The sequence below is a fragment of the Convolutriloba macropyga genome, chromosome 14 (genome assembly GCF_964194025.1).
Source record: "Convolutriloba macropyga chromosome 14, txConMacr16.3, whole genome shotgun sequence".
Taxonomy (NCBI): Eukaryota; Metazoa; Xenacoelomorpha; order Acoela; family Convolutidae; genus Convolutriloba; species Convolutriloba macropyga.
In genome coordinates, this window is record NC_134481.1 from 1,628,224 (window position 1) to 1,642,846 (window position 14,623).

At 34.2% G+C, this 14,623-nt stretch overlaps 1 protein-coding gene across 1 annotated transcript in view; it reads left to right on the forward strand.

The window, feature by feature from the left end:
* The first annotated feature begins 493 nt into the window (after positions 1 to 493).
* Positions 494 to 14,623, forward strand: part of LOC142353140 (uncharacterized) — a 169,481-nt gene continuing 155,351 nt past the window's right edge. The window contains exons 1-4 of the mRNA XM_075405348.1: positions 494 to 540; positions 5,506 to 5,705; positions 6,815 to 7,009; positions 11,099 to 11,162. The gene's annotated coding sequence lies outside the window, so the exon portion shown is untranslated. The remainder of the gene's footprint in view (positions 541 to 5,505; positions 5,706 to 6,814; positions 7,010 to 11,098; positions 11,163 to 14,623) is intronic.

Below are 14,623 nucleotides of genomic sequence, written 5' to 3' on the forward strand. Positions count from 1 at the left end.
TCCAGTGTTTTTGAAGTGCTCTTTTAGATTTTGAAACGTTACGGGAAAAAAGGAGAATCTGTTCTTTTTTATTTTCAGCGTTTTATTTTTTTTACAACGCGGCGCTCATTCTCCGAGTTGCCTTGACATATCATCCCCGTATCCAAATTTTATATGGTACTCATTGCTACTTATATGCTTCTCGAACTTCAGTAACACAGATAAATTTCTTCCAGTCCTTAAAACCCAACCGCCTCCATCATATCCCTGGAAAAACACCATTTTAGCAAAAAAGGAAACTGTATAAAAAACTCTACTAGCAGTCACGGTAATGCTTGATTAGATATTCAATTATGCTAAATCGCATTGTCACAAATCACCCGGGGTAAAAGATTTAGATCTTTTGATTAGTTTTTAATGTTGCCTGTATGTATACCTTTTTCCTCTCGGTTTTAAAAGTAAACCAATATTGCATAATTAATTCCTGTTGTTGTCGATCAAATTCTAAAACATCTTTGAATTTTTTCCTTGCTCCCAATGTTTTTGAATCAGTCTTAAAAGGTTAAAATGTTCAGCTTCCATAATGTTTACTAATGATTCGAAAAATCTAAGAAGATTTGTGAATTATTTTCATGGAAAAAGGAATTAAATGCGTGATAATTCAATCAACGACAGGATGGAACAAAACTGTTAAAAATACAACAGATCACTATGGTCTAAATGTTTTCACAGGATTACCGTCTCTAAGCTTACTTTGTATCCTATCCAGTGGTTTTCCATGGAATGGTTCAAATCAACTATCAGGCATTTTTTGTTCACTTTATAATCTGATACGATTGATAAAGTACCAATTGGTCCATTGTTTATTCTCCCGATCCCTCTTGAGGGGGAAGGAACTATAAACTCAAATGGCTTTTTTGTTCAGTCAATTTTGGCCGATCGATATATTCATCGTAGAGAGTTGAGACTGGTGTCATTAGAAAGCTTGTCCAGCGTAGAATATGGAATTAAAAAGATTTTTCTAATTTTCGTTTTTACAGGGAGCTATCGAAGTTTAAATTTTGAGAAAATAGAATGAATTCCGATGAGATTTTATTCACATTTTCCTGAATTTTTGACTAAGACTTCGCCCATTTTGCTAAAATTTGATAATTTTTTAGAAAGTGTTGTTGTTTTTTTCGTAAAGACAAAGAATTTCATTGTAGGCTATTTTTATTAATTTTTTGTCAAAAATTCTGGCTAAATTTTTCAAAATTGTGAATTTTTCATCAAAAACAGCACGAATTAAGTTTCCTTAGTCCAGTTTGATTGAATTTACAGGAAGTACAGACCCAAACACCACTAACAATCTTTTAAGACTAAGAATGGGGCTTTTTATACTTCAAATTCCGCTGGGAGTGCTCTGTAATTAAAACTTTGCCGTTTTTTGCTAAATTTATTCATCGATCATCAAAAATGCAGCATCTATTTTTGTGTTTTTAAATAACAAAATATCAATATCTAGAACATTCGAATAATTAAGTGTTCCTAACAGACAAACAGCATTAGCAGGGCTAGTTTTGGACCAATCTTGGACTGTTATAATCCAAAAATAAATCGGATCGTAATCAGTCGGGCTTTTTTTATTTTAAAAAATCCTTCTTTTCTACATTAATTAAATAACAGAACATTTCAAACCAACGCTCACTAATGATAGGTCAAATTGGGTTCCTGAATAGCTCCACATTTGGTATATCAAGTTAATTACTTGAAAGCTTATGGTTGTTTTGACTTTTAAAAGTATTTGATTTTTAAACAAAAAATGACTTTTTGAACTTAGCCTCTATTTTTCTCTTATTTTTTTCAACTTGTAGCTTATTGTCAGCAATGAAAGAAAGCTTCTTCTTTTAAATGAAATCAAATTCATTTTTTATTTTGGGTTTTACGCCTTAAGTTATGTTTCTCTGGCTTTGATATTACCAGATTTCACATTTCTTTTGAAATTTCTTTTAGGTATTTGCCCATTTTTCACGTTTTATAGTTTTGTCACATTATCACGTTATTGACACTACTTTCTCGAAGAGTTTAATTGAATTTTTTTAAATTTTGTCTTTAACAGTCCTTTTTACTTTGTCTTTAGTCGTATGAAAATTCCAGTACAATGACCTGGTTTCATTGGATTTTCATGGAAAAATAGGTGATCCGATATTCTGATATTAGTAGATAGCTGATGAATTTCATGACTCTGAAAACAATTGTTTTATAAATTAAAAAGAGACACTTTGTAACTTCGCAATTTTGCCCTTTTTGTTGTCTGTTTATTATCTAGTCTCGTTACTTGCAAGTCAAATATGACATTATCTTTTACAAAAGAAGGTTTCAAGTGGGATTGGTGTCACACAATCTAATGTTTTCAAAGAATTCGTTGACTTTACTGGCTTGGACACGGAAAAAAAGTAAATTAATTTTCGATTTTTGTCATGTTTGACGTTCTTTTTGTAGATGTAAGTCATATTCTGGAAACTTTCAATTCTCAAGGGCTTGCTTTGTAAGAATAAACGAAACTATTTAATTGTTTTATTCTGTAATTAAAGGCGTTCATGTCTTTGGAAACCTTCTTTTCGAAAAAAAATAAAGTGTTACTTAACTTTGCATTTTTTTGTTTTTATCTTCTTGTTACCCAGCTTCATTTATGAGAGGATACATAATACAGTATCGGTGCTCGCACAAAGTGCAATCAAACATATTTTGATGGCCATAGTATGGCTTTACGGTTTCGAAAGCGCTTTCTGCCAAGTTTTAATTAATTTTTTGTCTGTTGTCTTTTTGTTATTCTTCTTGTAACCGCATAAAAAACTGAAAACCGACAGTTCTTAATTCCTTTTATAGAAAACTTGGTAATAGTACACCTATGGGATATTTTAATTGATTTCTAATGGTTTTCATTACTTTGAAATTAATTGTTTTAATAAATCAGCGAAATTTACAACTTTACTGTTTTTGTTTTTTATTGTCTAATTGTTATCCAGCGTTTCTATTTAGTAGATCCATATTTTTCTGGTGAATTAAAAGTTATTTTAGTTTGATATCAGTTTTATCTGACGCTATTTTGACTTTGTTATTAAGTTTTGTTTTTTAAAAGGGACATGAAGTTTTGAGGTAATTAATTTTTATTGTTGATGTTGTTTGATTTCGCTGTTCGTCTTGACTCGCTTTCTTAATATTTGCACATCTCATCGATCTAGTGCACCATTATTCAGTCCACCACTGAGTTGTTTGCTTTGGAGGCTATCTTTTCCGTCATACACCAATTTTTAAAAAAAATTCTTGAATTTTTGGGTTTTTCCTTGTTCCTCATTTGGTAGACAATCAAGCCAAAATTGTGGATGAGTGGGGTCGGAACTTTATGTGCAATTGCACATTACCGAGTCGCATTGTTGTTTATAGTTCTCAAAGTAACATTTTGGCACGTTTCATGATTCCTAATATGTCATCAAGATCTGGGTTAAATCGCATGAACGAAAATATTGAATTCAAAATACATGATACAGTAACAGTTTCACAGCTGATAAGGTAACATAAATTACCAGGTTCAGGCCTCGATTTTTAGGCATATTAGGAAAGTCTTTAAAATCTAGTGGGGAAGGCATTTATTGACTACAATTCCATGGTCTATATTCCTACTTGAAATCGAAAAAACGGTTTCGTTTGTCAAGGGAAATTATTTTCAAGAGATTTTTGAGTCGAGCATGATCTTTTATCGGGCGGACAGTTACCTTTTTAATATGAGAGATAAAAAACAATTCATCTCTCAAGCATGGTCTTGTAAGGGGGGAGCATAAATCTTTTCATAGATCTGCTTTCCTGTGAATAATGATAATAATAAAAAAAATGATTTCAAACCAAGCATCTTGGTTTTGCCCGACTTAGGGGAGGTTCAATTTTGATTAAGGTTTTCTAACGTATCCCATCCAGAAGGATGGCAGTAGTATCTAAATTTAGACATTGCTTCCGCCACAAAGAATTTTGTAATCTCTATTTGGAATATAGAGATCAAGAAGAGTACCTGCTGACTACGTTACAAGTATCAGTCTGCAATAATATTTTACGCTAAATTTGAGAAATAAAAGAAGAGACTCATAATTTATTTTCATTTTTTCCTCAACTCACACTTTGTTTAATACCCAGGCCCAAAATGTAATTTATTTTTTTTAGCCCAGAAGAAGTCCGGCACATAAATTTGGGTCGAACTAAATTCCAGCGTGGAAAAATTAGTCAGGCAAAGGTCGAACATAATGAACTGGGCAGAGTGAAAGTTCAGCGTGAACAAGTGGAGCCCAGTATCAGTCAAAAATGAAAATTTTTATCGAACAAGAAATAAGTGCGAAAAATTTGAGTCGAGTCAAGTTCCAAGTCTGCACAAAAATTGATATAAAGTTTTTTCATAGTTTATTTGTTTGCCGACCTGTAAAGCCGGGTGGCCACTTAAAATGACCATAGAAATAGACTTTTTGACCTTCACAAAGCATCAACTCACTTCTGCTAGACTGCTGGATTTATGCACGCGCTCAGATATTATGCCACTGTCAAAAACGGAAGTCTTTCCTACTCCTTCTCCATAGAATGACACCTTCTCCAGGTGCTCCCGGGTGAGGTGTCATTGCTGTAGATCGCTAAGAGAGGAATTGCCTTGAAGGAATGAATTGCATGAATTACAGATAAATGGCTGCAAGAATTGCTGTTATTAGAGTTGAATTAAGCGAAAACGGTCGAAAATAAAGTGAAAAATCGCTGAAATATTGTTGCAAAAATGTAGAATTGTTTTCTGGTAGCATTTTAAGGATTCATCGCCATCACGACAATCATCCCTTGAAGATGCTGGCACTTACTGGCCACCCGAACATTACATTCAGTCGGCATCAGAACTGAATCAGAACATTTTCAGAACAGTTTCTGTAATGATTCTGAAACCTCTCTGAATCAGAGACTGCAGTAATCTTTTGTTTTACAAATATTTCCAACTGCTGATTTCAACCTTCGTCTCCTCTTAAAATTTGTATGATCGAATCTTGTTTTTTGATTAGGACTCTTTAATAAAAATTTAGCCAGTTAAGGATCAAAGTCAGAATTTGGGTAGAATTCAACCAGGCACCTCGTCCATGTAGTCAGAACAGAACTTCACATAATTTCGTGAGCGGGTGTCTATAGAAGGAAAGAGCTGATAACCTTTATCAATTTGCTATACATTAGAAACAGCTATGCAAATCTGTAGTGAAAACAAAACGAGGTCTGGGGTTGATTTTAATTCTTTAATTCTTTATGTCTGTCCAAATACTCTTAATTAACAGAAGTTTCGTTAACTGAGAAAGTTTCAACTACATACTATATTAATAGAAGAACTTTCATAAACTCTTAGTAGTCTCGAATTTGAAATGGGTTCGGCACAAATTCTCGTTAAAATGCTGTTCACAACATCAATTCAGTACTTAAAACTATTAGTGAATTTGTGCCAACAAAATCCCAAATTTGTTTCAACAATTCTTTTAGTCCTGGTTACTGTTACCACGTTCTCAGTGGCAATATTTACGAAATTGCCCTATTACTTACTTTACAGTCAGACAACGACCAATAAAAATGATGATAGAATTAAACTTGTCGACTTTGACCTGAGACCAACTCAGTTAGAATGGGTTTTGTTGAACTGCGGACTCTATGCGTGTGTTGAGGAGTTATGCTATTGCCAATTTAGGAAAAAGTTTCCTTCAACCCCTCCTCCGTAGAAAGACACCTTTTAGGGTGCTCTAAACTCAAATTTTCGCCAAAATAATAAAAAAAAGAACCAAGAAGCAAATAAACTAAATTTTTTGATGTTTAACGGTAACGCAAAAAATCGAATTCGGGCTATTACTGTTGCATGAGCGGTAAATGAGATCAAATAATTGACCAGAACAATTCTTTAGTTGCCTGTTATACTTTGTAAAATAATGTAAAAGCAAAGTTACATGATAGACCGTCAGTAACTGTGACGGTTTGATCAAAGCCCCCGTGAAACTGAAAAATTGGATTAAGATTTCTTGAAAAAAAAATTGAGAGACCCAAGTCGGCCGCATTACCAGTGTTCTCCACCATATAAACTTGGTAGAAATTTAATCTCCCCCTTCCCACCCCACACCTAGTATCTAAAGGACTTTTCACAAGGAAGTCAGTCCCTCGACATTGTCTATGGTTGACGTTTTAGTTTTTTTAACGATTTGATGAACGGTTCCCTTGTTGAGATAAAAGTTAATCACCCGTGTTGAGGACAACTATGAAAAAATGACAATCTTATTGTAAGAAATCTTCATTTTCGTCGTTTTGTCGTCGTTTTCGCCGTTTTTTCGTCGTTTTCGTCGTTTTTTCGTCGTTTTGATCGTTTTCATTAGTTTCTGTCGTTTAGGTCGTTTTTCACATAAGAAAAGATCGTTTTTTTTGCCGTTTTTTGTCGTTTCGTACGTCGTTTTTTCAAATGTAAGAAAAGATCGTTTTTTCGTCGTTTTTTTGTCGTTTCTTACGTCGTTTTTTTCAAAATTAATCGTCGTTTTTTGATCGTTTTTGTCGTTTTTATTGCTTCGACTCAATGCAAAAAGAGCGCTGAGTTGGAAAGAGACAATGATTTTTTAAAGAAAATACACAAAATTTCAGAAGTTTTTCAACATACATTAATACATACATAGATCTTCACTGTTCATCTATACAACTGATTATGATTGCCTCTTGTTAGGGTATGCGAACTTAATCAGTGCAGAAATGAGAATTAGTTTATTCACAAGTTGTTAGTGAATATCAAGTTAAGTTGCGGGAAACAGTTTCCAAAATCAGAGCCACCACTCCTTGGCAACAAGCGATCAATACTTGTCGTAATTCTGGACTTCCAAATGCTGAGTTGATAAAGCCACTACAACTTACAGAAGGAGCAGGAGTGTTTGAGACATACCGGAATCTCGTGAACTTTCTGAAAGCCAACCAAAAGACTATTGATCCTTTATGGAGTGGTCTCTCTCGCGAAAAGGATGTTAGTCAACACCAATATTACCTATCAAAAACAATCAAGGAAGCAAAATTTACACTGTCGTAAAAACACTGTGTCTTGATTTTGGTACCTTTCGGTTCAAGTTAATTGTAGCGCCATGTGTAATAATGTTTTTAAAAAAATTCAAATCACGTTATTTCCGCTTAAATTTCTATCGTTTCAGCAAGTTAAATGTTGTTTCTGATTTTGAGCGCAGAAAGCAAATTTATCGCCATTAAAAATCTAAAAAGAAGAAGTCAATCAATTACAGTAATAGAACGTGAACGTATGCAAGAATACAGCTAAAATCTCTTAACTGAGATCAGGCATTTCCAGTTAAATGTCCTCTGAAAAGACAATTGTTCGAAATCAGTGGTGCTCTTATTCATAAATGGAATTGAAACTTTATGCACTGCTTACTTAAAACGGCCAAATTCATGTACAAAACTGGGATCTCTTCAATGTATTGGGCTCTTAACAAAACCCTCTGACTGTATTAATGCTGTTGATAGTCTTCAATCTCGCGCAGTTAAAAATTGTCTTGTACTCAAAGGAAACCAACTCAACAACCCGAAAACTAGTCTAACGCCAAATCAGCGACAGAACAAAAGAAACAGAGACGCAACTGGTTTCAATAACTGTGGTGATATTTATCATCTGGGAGCGACTCCCACTGGAAAAAATTTAGTAAAAACAACCTCTGGCCAATAGATGGTTGTTTACTTGTTAAAATAAAGTGCGGTTTGGAAAATAAACGAAATGTATCTCTCATTCTTGACTTGTTTTCTTTGATAAGGTTTTCAATTAAATTTAATTGGACTATCTCAGTACCAAATAAAAAAACTTTATAGATCAAAACAGCTGTATTTGCTTTATGACAACGATCCATATTAGATATATCATCTATATCATAGCAACTTTCTCTTCTCTCCAACTGATCCTCTTTTGCCGCAATTTTAATTATTCTAAAAGAGAAAGAATTTTTAGAATATTTTTCTCTGCCTTCTGTGACATAAAGTAGGCAAGATAATTAAAAATGTTCCCGAAACTTCTTGGTGTGAATAATGTCAATCATTATACCCAATTCAGACAATATATTTACAGTTACATGGAAAAAAATCCCCAAACAACAATTGGTCGATAAACCGTTTGAAAAAAAAGTTATCAGCGGAATTCACAGAATGATCGCACTGATTCCTAATAATGAAACTAAAAACTGTTTACGACAATTAAGGAATTCACTTACACACCATGTTTCAAAGACTCGTAAAGAGTGCTATGAAAAAGGTTATGGCTACCTACTACGAATCAAGCAAGAAATTTATATTTCTAACCACTCGTGGCACAGCAAAATCTGTATTCTTATTTCCTGTTAACACTGATTAAAACTTCAACACAATTTTTTTTAAAAAAAAAGAACTTTGCTACCTATGATTGATAAAAAAACATTCAAAAAAGCACCTCAGTCGTTAGTTCTCATTTGGATAAATTCATAAATTAGGAGCATCACAAAATGTTTTCTACGCTTTGTCTCAATTCTGTCAAAACGTTCTGCAGAACAAAACGAAACGGATTCTCGAAGACCTTTCAAACTACCCAATAAATAGCTTGTTGTCACCACAAAAAATATGTTGAAAAAAACTTGAACAATAATTTTTTCGGTTTCCTTGAATAGAAAAACCTTCCTTCCTATGTAGAATTCAATTTTCAGGAAAAACGTACATGCGCGCAAATACTAGAGTTTTAAATTTGGAAATGATTTCAATTGTTACAGGTTTGTAAAATTTGAGTGTCGCCTTCTTCACTATATTTCAAAAAAAACGTTTTACACAGGTGATCTTAAAGTTCTTCTGAAAAAACAAATTGAATTGAGCTTAGAGGCAAAAGTAGTAAACATATTGCTTCTTTCTTGGATATAAGAAAACAATACGTAGTCAAGGGATCACACTTCCAAAAAATGGAAGCTTTTTTAATTGTTTCTCAAAGATAAATTTTGAGTCATTTGTTCTTTTGCTGATTTTTTTTATTTGCCTCAATTTTCACAAAAAAATGTCAAAAATAACACTTTTCCCAGCTGACACTTCAGTTTTATTAAATTCAGTAATAATTAACAATTTGAAAGAAACCCAGTCAAGGTTTAAAAAAATCAAAAGTTGTGAGAAAAGGTGAGAACGTAAAAACTATGGGCTTTGGCAGAAAAGTAAAAAGCAAAAACGTCACCGCTAGATGAAATGCTCGAAGAAGTGGTTTCATTAAACTATTTTTTTTCGGTATCAATGGCAAACGTCTCGATTTCAATCTCCATAAAAAACGTTTCCAAAAAAAGCAAACAACAACGGAATGTTGTTTCGAATTAACATTTCTCGAAAACATTTTTAATTAAGATATATATAAACTATGTCAAACAAATAATATTGAATGCTAATGATTCCACATCAAAATTAAACGGAATTATTTTTTTGTCTAGAAAAAGACAACTTAATACAAAAATCTACTTTTTTCAAGAGCAAAAGGACACCATCAATTTTAAGTTGCCAACCTATAAATTTTGCTAACAGTTCTTGATTTAAATCTTCACGATCTTATAATGGAGAACCTGGATCTAATTTTAATACTTCTCCCTTCAATTTTTTTCAAGTTTCCAGTAACAGGTCAATCACGCGGTCATTCCTGCCAGTTACTTTGCCAAAAAAAATATTTTGACACATCCCGTAGCTAAAAAAGAAATGGTTCAAATGAAACTGATGTAAGAAAATGTGATTTGGATCAAAAAAATTTATTAAAATGCTTTAATATGTGTTGCACGTTAGGGGGAAATTTTCTGCGAACTATTTGAAAACTCGGTTGACGTGTTGGGTTACCATGGTGGTGATTTAATCTAGTGTTCGGCAAAAAATTTTTTGTATCTTCTGCCTGCAGAATTAAAGACTAATTTAAACTCTGTAATTTTCCATAATCTGAAAAAAGTTTGAATCTTCTCTGTTTGCTCCTCTAGCTTCGTGGAAGCAGTTTTTGATTGGTTTTTAATGATTTACTGTGTAACAGCACGTCCTTTGTAATTGGGGTTCATAAAGTTCTATTGGGACAGAGAGGGGGGATCCAAAAATTTTGTTTCATCAAGAATTCATGCTCGGTATATGGTGTCAGGACAATTTACCCAATTCCATTTTACCCAATGCCATTATACCCAATGCAATTTTACCCAACCTGCCATTTTACCCAATGCCATTTTACCCAATGCCAACTTACCCACCCTATTGCTAAATTAACCAGAACGACTATTTAGCCGACTATAAAATAAATGGCCCGTGGGACTTCATATGAAACTATCACAACCGAACATGGGTTTATAATGTCCAAAAATTTTTTTAGATCATCCTTCTAATAGCGACTGCTAATTTGTAATCGGATAATTGAACGAAAAGAAAAAAGAGCATTGGGTAAGTTGGTATTGGGTAAAATGGCATTGGGTAAAATGGCATTGGGTAAAATGGCATTGGGTAAAATGGCATTGGGTAAAATGGCAGGTTGGGTAAAATGGCGTAGGGTAAACTGGCATTGGGTAAATAGAATTGGGTAAATTGTCGTGTAACCTCGGTATATCATTTAGAGAAGTCATGTCTATAGAAGTGAACGAATTAGGAATCTTGCAAGGCATACTGAAAATTTCTCCGATACTCGAATGATTGAAAATCATATTTAAAGAACTTGAAAACTTAAACTCTTTTTTCAACTTTTTGATTTTTTGGCATGTTTTTCAATACTGCTCTTTTTTAGATATGTTTTAGAAGTCCTTAAAACCTGTCATATCGACTCTAGAATGCATTAGAACATAAAAATGGATTTGTTGTGCGTTAAGATTGATGTCATGCTAGACTTGTGAAAAATTTTGTAAATTTGTGGAAATACCTTACAATTCTTACAAACTCTAGTTTCATTTACCAAGATGGCCACGAATATGACAATAATTTCAGGCATTTCTTAATTTTTGAAGTTGCTAAGCTCTTTTTTTAATAGTTTTGTTTGGTTGTGTTCTATAATTATTGTCATTATTTATACAATCCTATCATATATTCTTTTGTTATTTTATAGAGTGATGACTTCACAGACGAAAATGGTAAATCATTCAGCTGGTTTCAGGACTATAAAAGACATAGTTAGTATCCTTTCAATATAAAACATCCTTTCTATATCCTTTTTAAACTGCCAATTGTTTTTTGTTTGTTTGTTTACCAATTCATGATAAACAAGTTTATAGTATGTTAGCAAGATCATTGCCATCATCACTTGGAAAAATTGCTATCTATGTGATTCGACATCCAGTCTCTTTTGTGACCTAGTTGATGCTGAATTTTCTCTTAATGTGATGCTTCGTTCAACCTAATTCGATTCATTAAGTTTAGCGCACTTGCATTAGAAGTGTTAATATTGATAACCAAGATGAGCTCCGCGTCCCAAGACAGATATTGGTCAGACCGACTTGGATTGCAGACAGGGTGTCGTCTGTAAAAAATGGGTCGCGCCTTCCGTCTGGCCAATACCCGACTTCGGTCTGTTTGGTCATGCTAGTACCCACATTTTAGTCTGTTTGTTATGACCAATAGCCACATTTCGGTCTGTTTGGTCATGCTAGTACCCACATTTCGGTCTGTTTGGTCATGCTAGTACCCACATTTTGGTCTGTTTGTCATGGCCAATAGCCACATTTCGGTCTGTTTGGTCTGGGCAATACCCATATTCAAGGCCTAGAGGTTGAGCCAAAAGAAGAGCCGGTCCTCCGCAAAATATATAAATGTGTGTGCTGATTTGAAGTTTTTCAAATTAACGGACCGTCATTGGTAACCAACATCTTTTTCTACCCACATTTTGGTCTGTTTGTTATGGTCAATAGCCACATTTCGGTCTGTTTGGTCACGCTAGTACCCACATTTCGGTCTGTTTGGTCATGCTAGTACCCATATTTTGGTCTGTTTGTCATGGTCAATAGCCACATTTCGATCTGTATGGTCTGGGCAATACCCATATTCAAGGCCTAGAGGTTCAGCCAAAAGAAGAGCCGGTCCTCCGCAAAATATATAAATGTGTGTGCTGATTTGAAATTTTTCAAATTAACGGACCGTCATTGGTAACCAACATCTATTTCTATCTGATTAGACTACTTCCTCAGCTTAATTTCCGAAACTTGCTTTGGTTTTAAATCGACGGTTTTTTCAGTATACAAATTTTGAATATGAAATATGTGTTTTGAAATATCATTTTCATTTGTGATTCAAGAAAATGAAGCGGATAAATTATAATTTTTATTTCGATGCTTCTATTTGTTTATAGGGGTCTGGCTAATATTCCGGCCTACGTTCTGCTCCGTTTGGTTAATCTTCTGGACATCGTTCTGACTTAGGCTCTGTTCCCTATATTCTGGACAACGGTTTGGACTAGGATATGTCCAAGCAATGGTCTGGGCAAGGTGTGTTCAGTCTGGCCAATGATTGCCAAAGTCTGTTTGTTCTGACAAATACCTATTTTTTGGTTATGGTCGATCGTGAACCCCACTGTCCGTAACTTGAATCATCCGGCGAATACCTGCCTTAGGTCGTGGACCTCATCCTGGGTGGCAGTCAAGAAAACCAATCTTTAAACGAGACAGCCGAATTTTCAAAATGGGTCAAATTTGGTGAAAAATTCTCAGAAAAATTTAAATTGTCAATGGCTTGTGGTTTAGTGCGGTTGGAGCACTTTCCTCGTTTACAACGGCCCAAAAGCTAGAATACGCTGACTTTCCTCGATTACGGCCCAAGCTAACAACGTTTTCTCCGCTGACAAGATTATTTCTATCAGAAGAGATTCTTGTAAGATTTTCGATAAAAGTGTTAAGAAAAAATGTTTATGATAATCATTTCCTGCTACCTTGCTCTCAGTTGACTAATCTGGAGTGAAATAGAAAACTTAATTTTGAAGCAAAACTATTAAAACTTTGCAATATCGAAGGGTAGCCAAGCAAATTATTCCGTCGAATAAAGTTTGATTCAAAAAAATTGTTTTTCAGGTTTTTGAAAATGAGTAGTAATAAGGTGAGCAAGGCTCCTGGGGGGAGTAGACCCCATGTATTAAGATAGGGTATAGGAGATTTTTTGAGAGCGGGTCTACTCTAAGGTATTAAGATAGGGAATAAATCTCGGGCGTGTTCCAGGGGGTGAGTAGTAAGGAGGGAGCAGATCAGGGTGATTTACCGGAGCCATTTGACGCGTGCTTTTAGAGGTCATTTAGGGATTAAGTGTACAAGCAGCGCAGAGGGGAAATGTACAGGCAGCGCTCAGGGGAATTGTACAGGAAACGGAATTGTACAGGCAGCGCGCATGGAAATTAACGGGTAATTCCCCTCAAAGTAACTTTCAACAATTTTTTTGGTATAACCACCGCAATGTATTAAAATTAGGTATAGCCGCCGCAATGTATTAAGATTAGGTAGAGCGGCCGCAATGTTTTGAGATTAGTTATAGCCGCCACAATGTATTAAGATTAGGTATAGCCGCCGCAATGTATTAAGATTAGGTATAGCCGCCGCATCGTATTAAGATTAGGTTTAGCCGCCGCAATGTATTAAGATTTGGTATAGCCACCGCAATGTATTAAGATTAGGTTTAGCTCGCCACAATGTAATAAGATTAGGTATCGCCGACCCTAAATAGCAAAATTGCGCAGCTGTGCATTACTCAGAGATAGGTAGAACGAAACTACATTTTGCTAATCTGGCATTGTAAGAGTAATAGAGGACTTTTACGCGCTCATAATTTAAAAAAATGTTAAATAAAAGAAAAAATTGATATAAAATCCCAAAATAACAGGCACAGTACAAATCAAGCACATGCGAATACCAAATTAATCAGAAGTTTACATGATGACAGTAAAAAAAAGAGTATCAAATAAATTTAGCCGAGTAGCTAATAAAGTCGACAACAAAAATTTGAGTAACTAACGAAGAATTTAGGAATTTAGAAAAAAAATTAATGTCGACTTTAATACACTTTGACTTAGTTTACATTAAATTTATCTAATTTACATATAATTACTTATAAAATTTAAAACATGAGCATCCTGAACATTGTTCAATTTTGTTTGAAAAAATTTAAATAGTTGAAATGCTGCAAAAGTTGTGTAAAATCTACACAAATTATTAGTTTTCTGAACCGGCGGTTGCATCATTTTCAGATATTTTTGTTCAAAAATTTGTATTTTGTGAGTAGACGAGCAAAATAGTCAGCTTAGTATTAAGTTTAACTGAGTCGAGCAATCATTATCCAATGCTCTCTAGCTTTACTGCTCGGAGAAGTGTTGATGATATCAAAGCTGAATGGGGGTAGTCTTTGAGTACAATCTGCTGGAAAGGATCCAGTATACCGTTATTTGCGTTCTGGGATTAGTTCAAAAATCTGTCTCAGGGAATTGTTATCCATGACAAACAATTTTTCTCTGCTTTAATGCGCAAGTACAATTAACACACGGATTTCTAACTGTACAGTCAGGCTGAAAAAACTCATTCTCTTCAAAAAAGTAACAATCATTGGGCTTTTTACCTTGCTCCAATAAAACTTTGCTTGATTTTTTAATTTTTTCAACAGA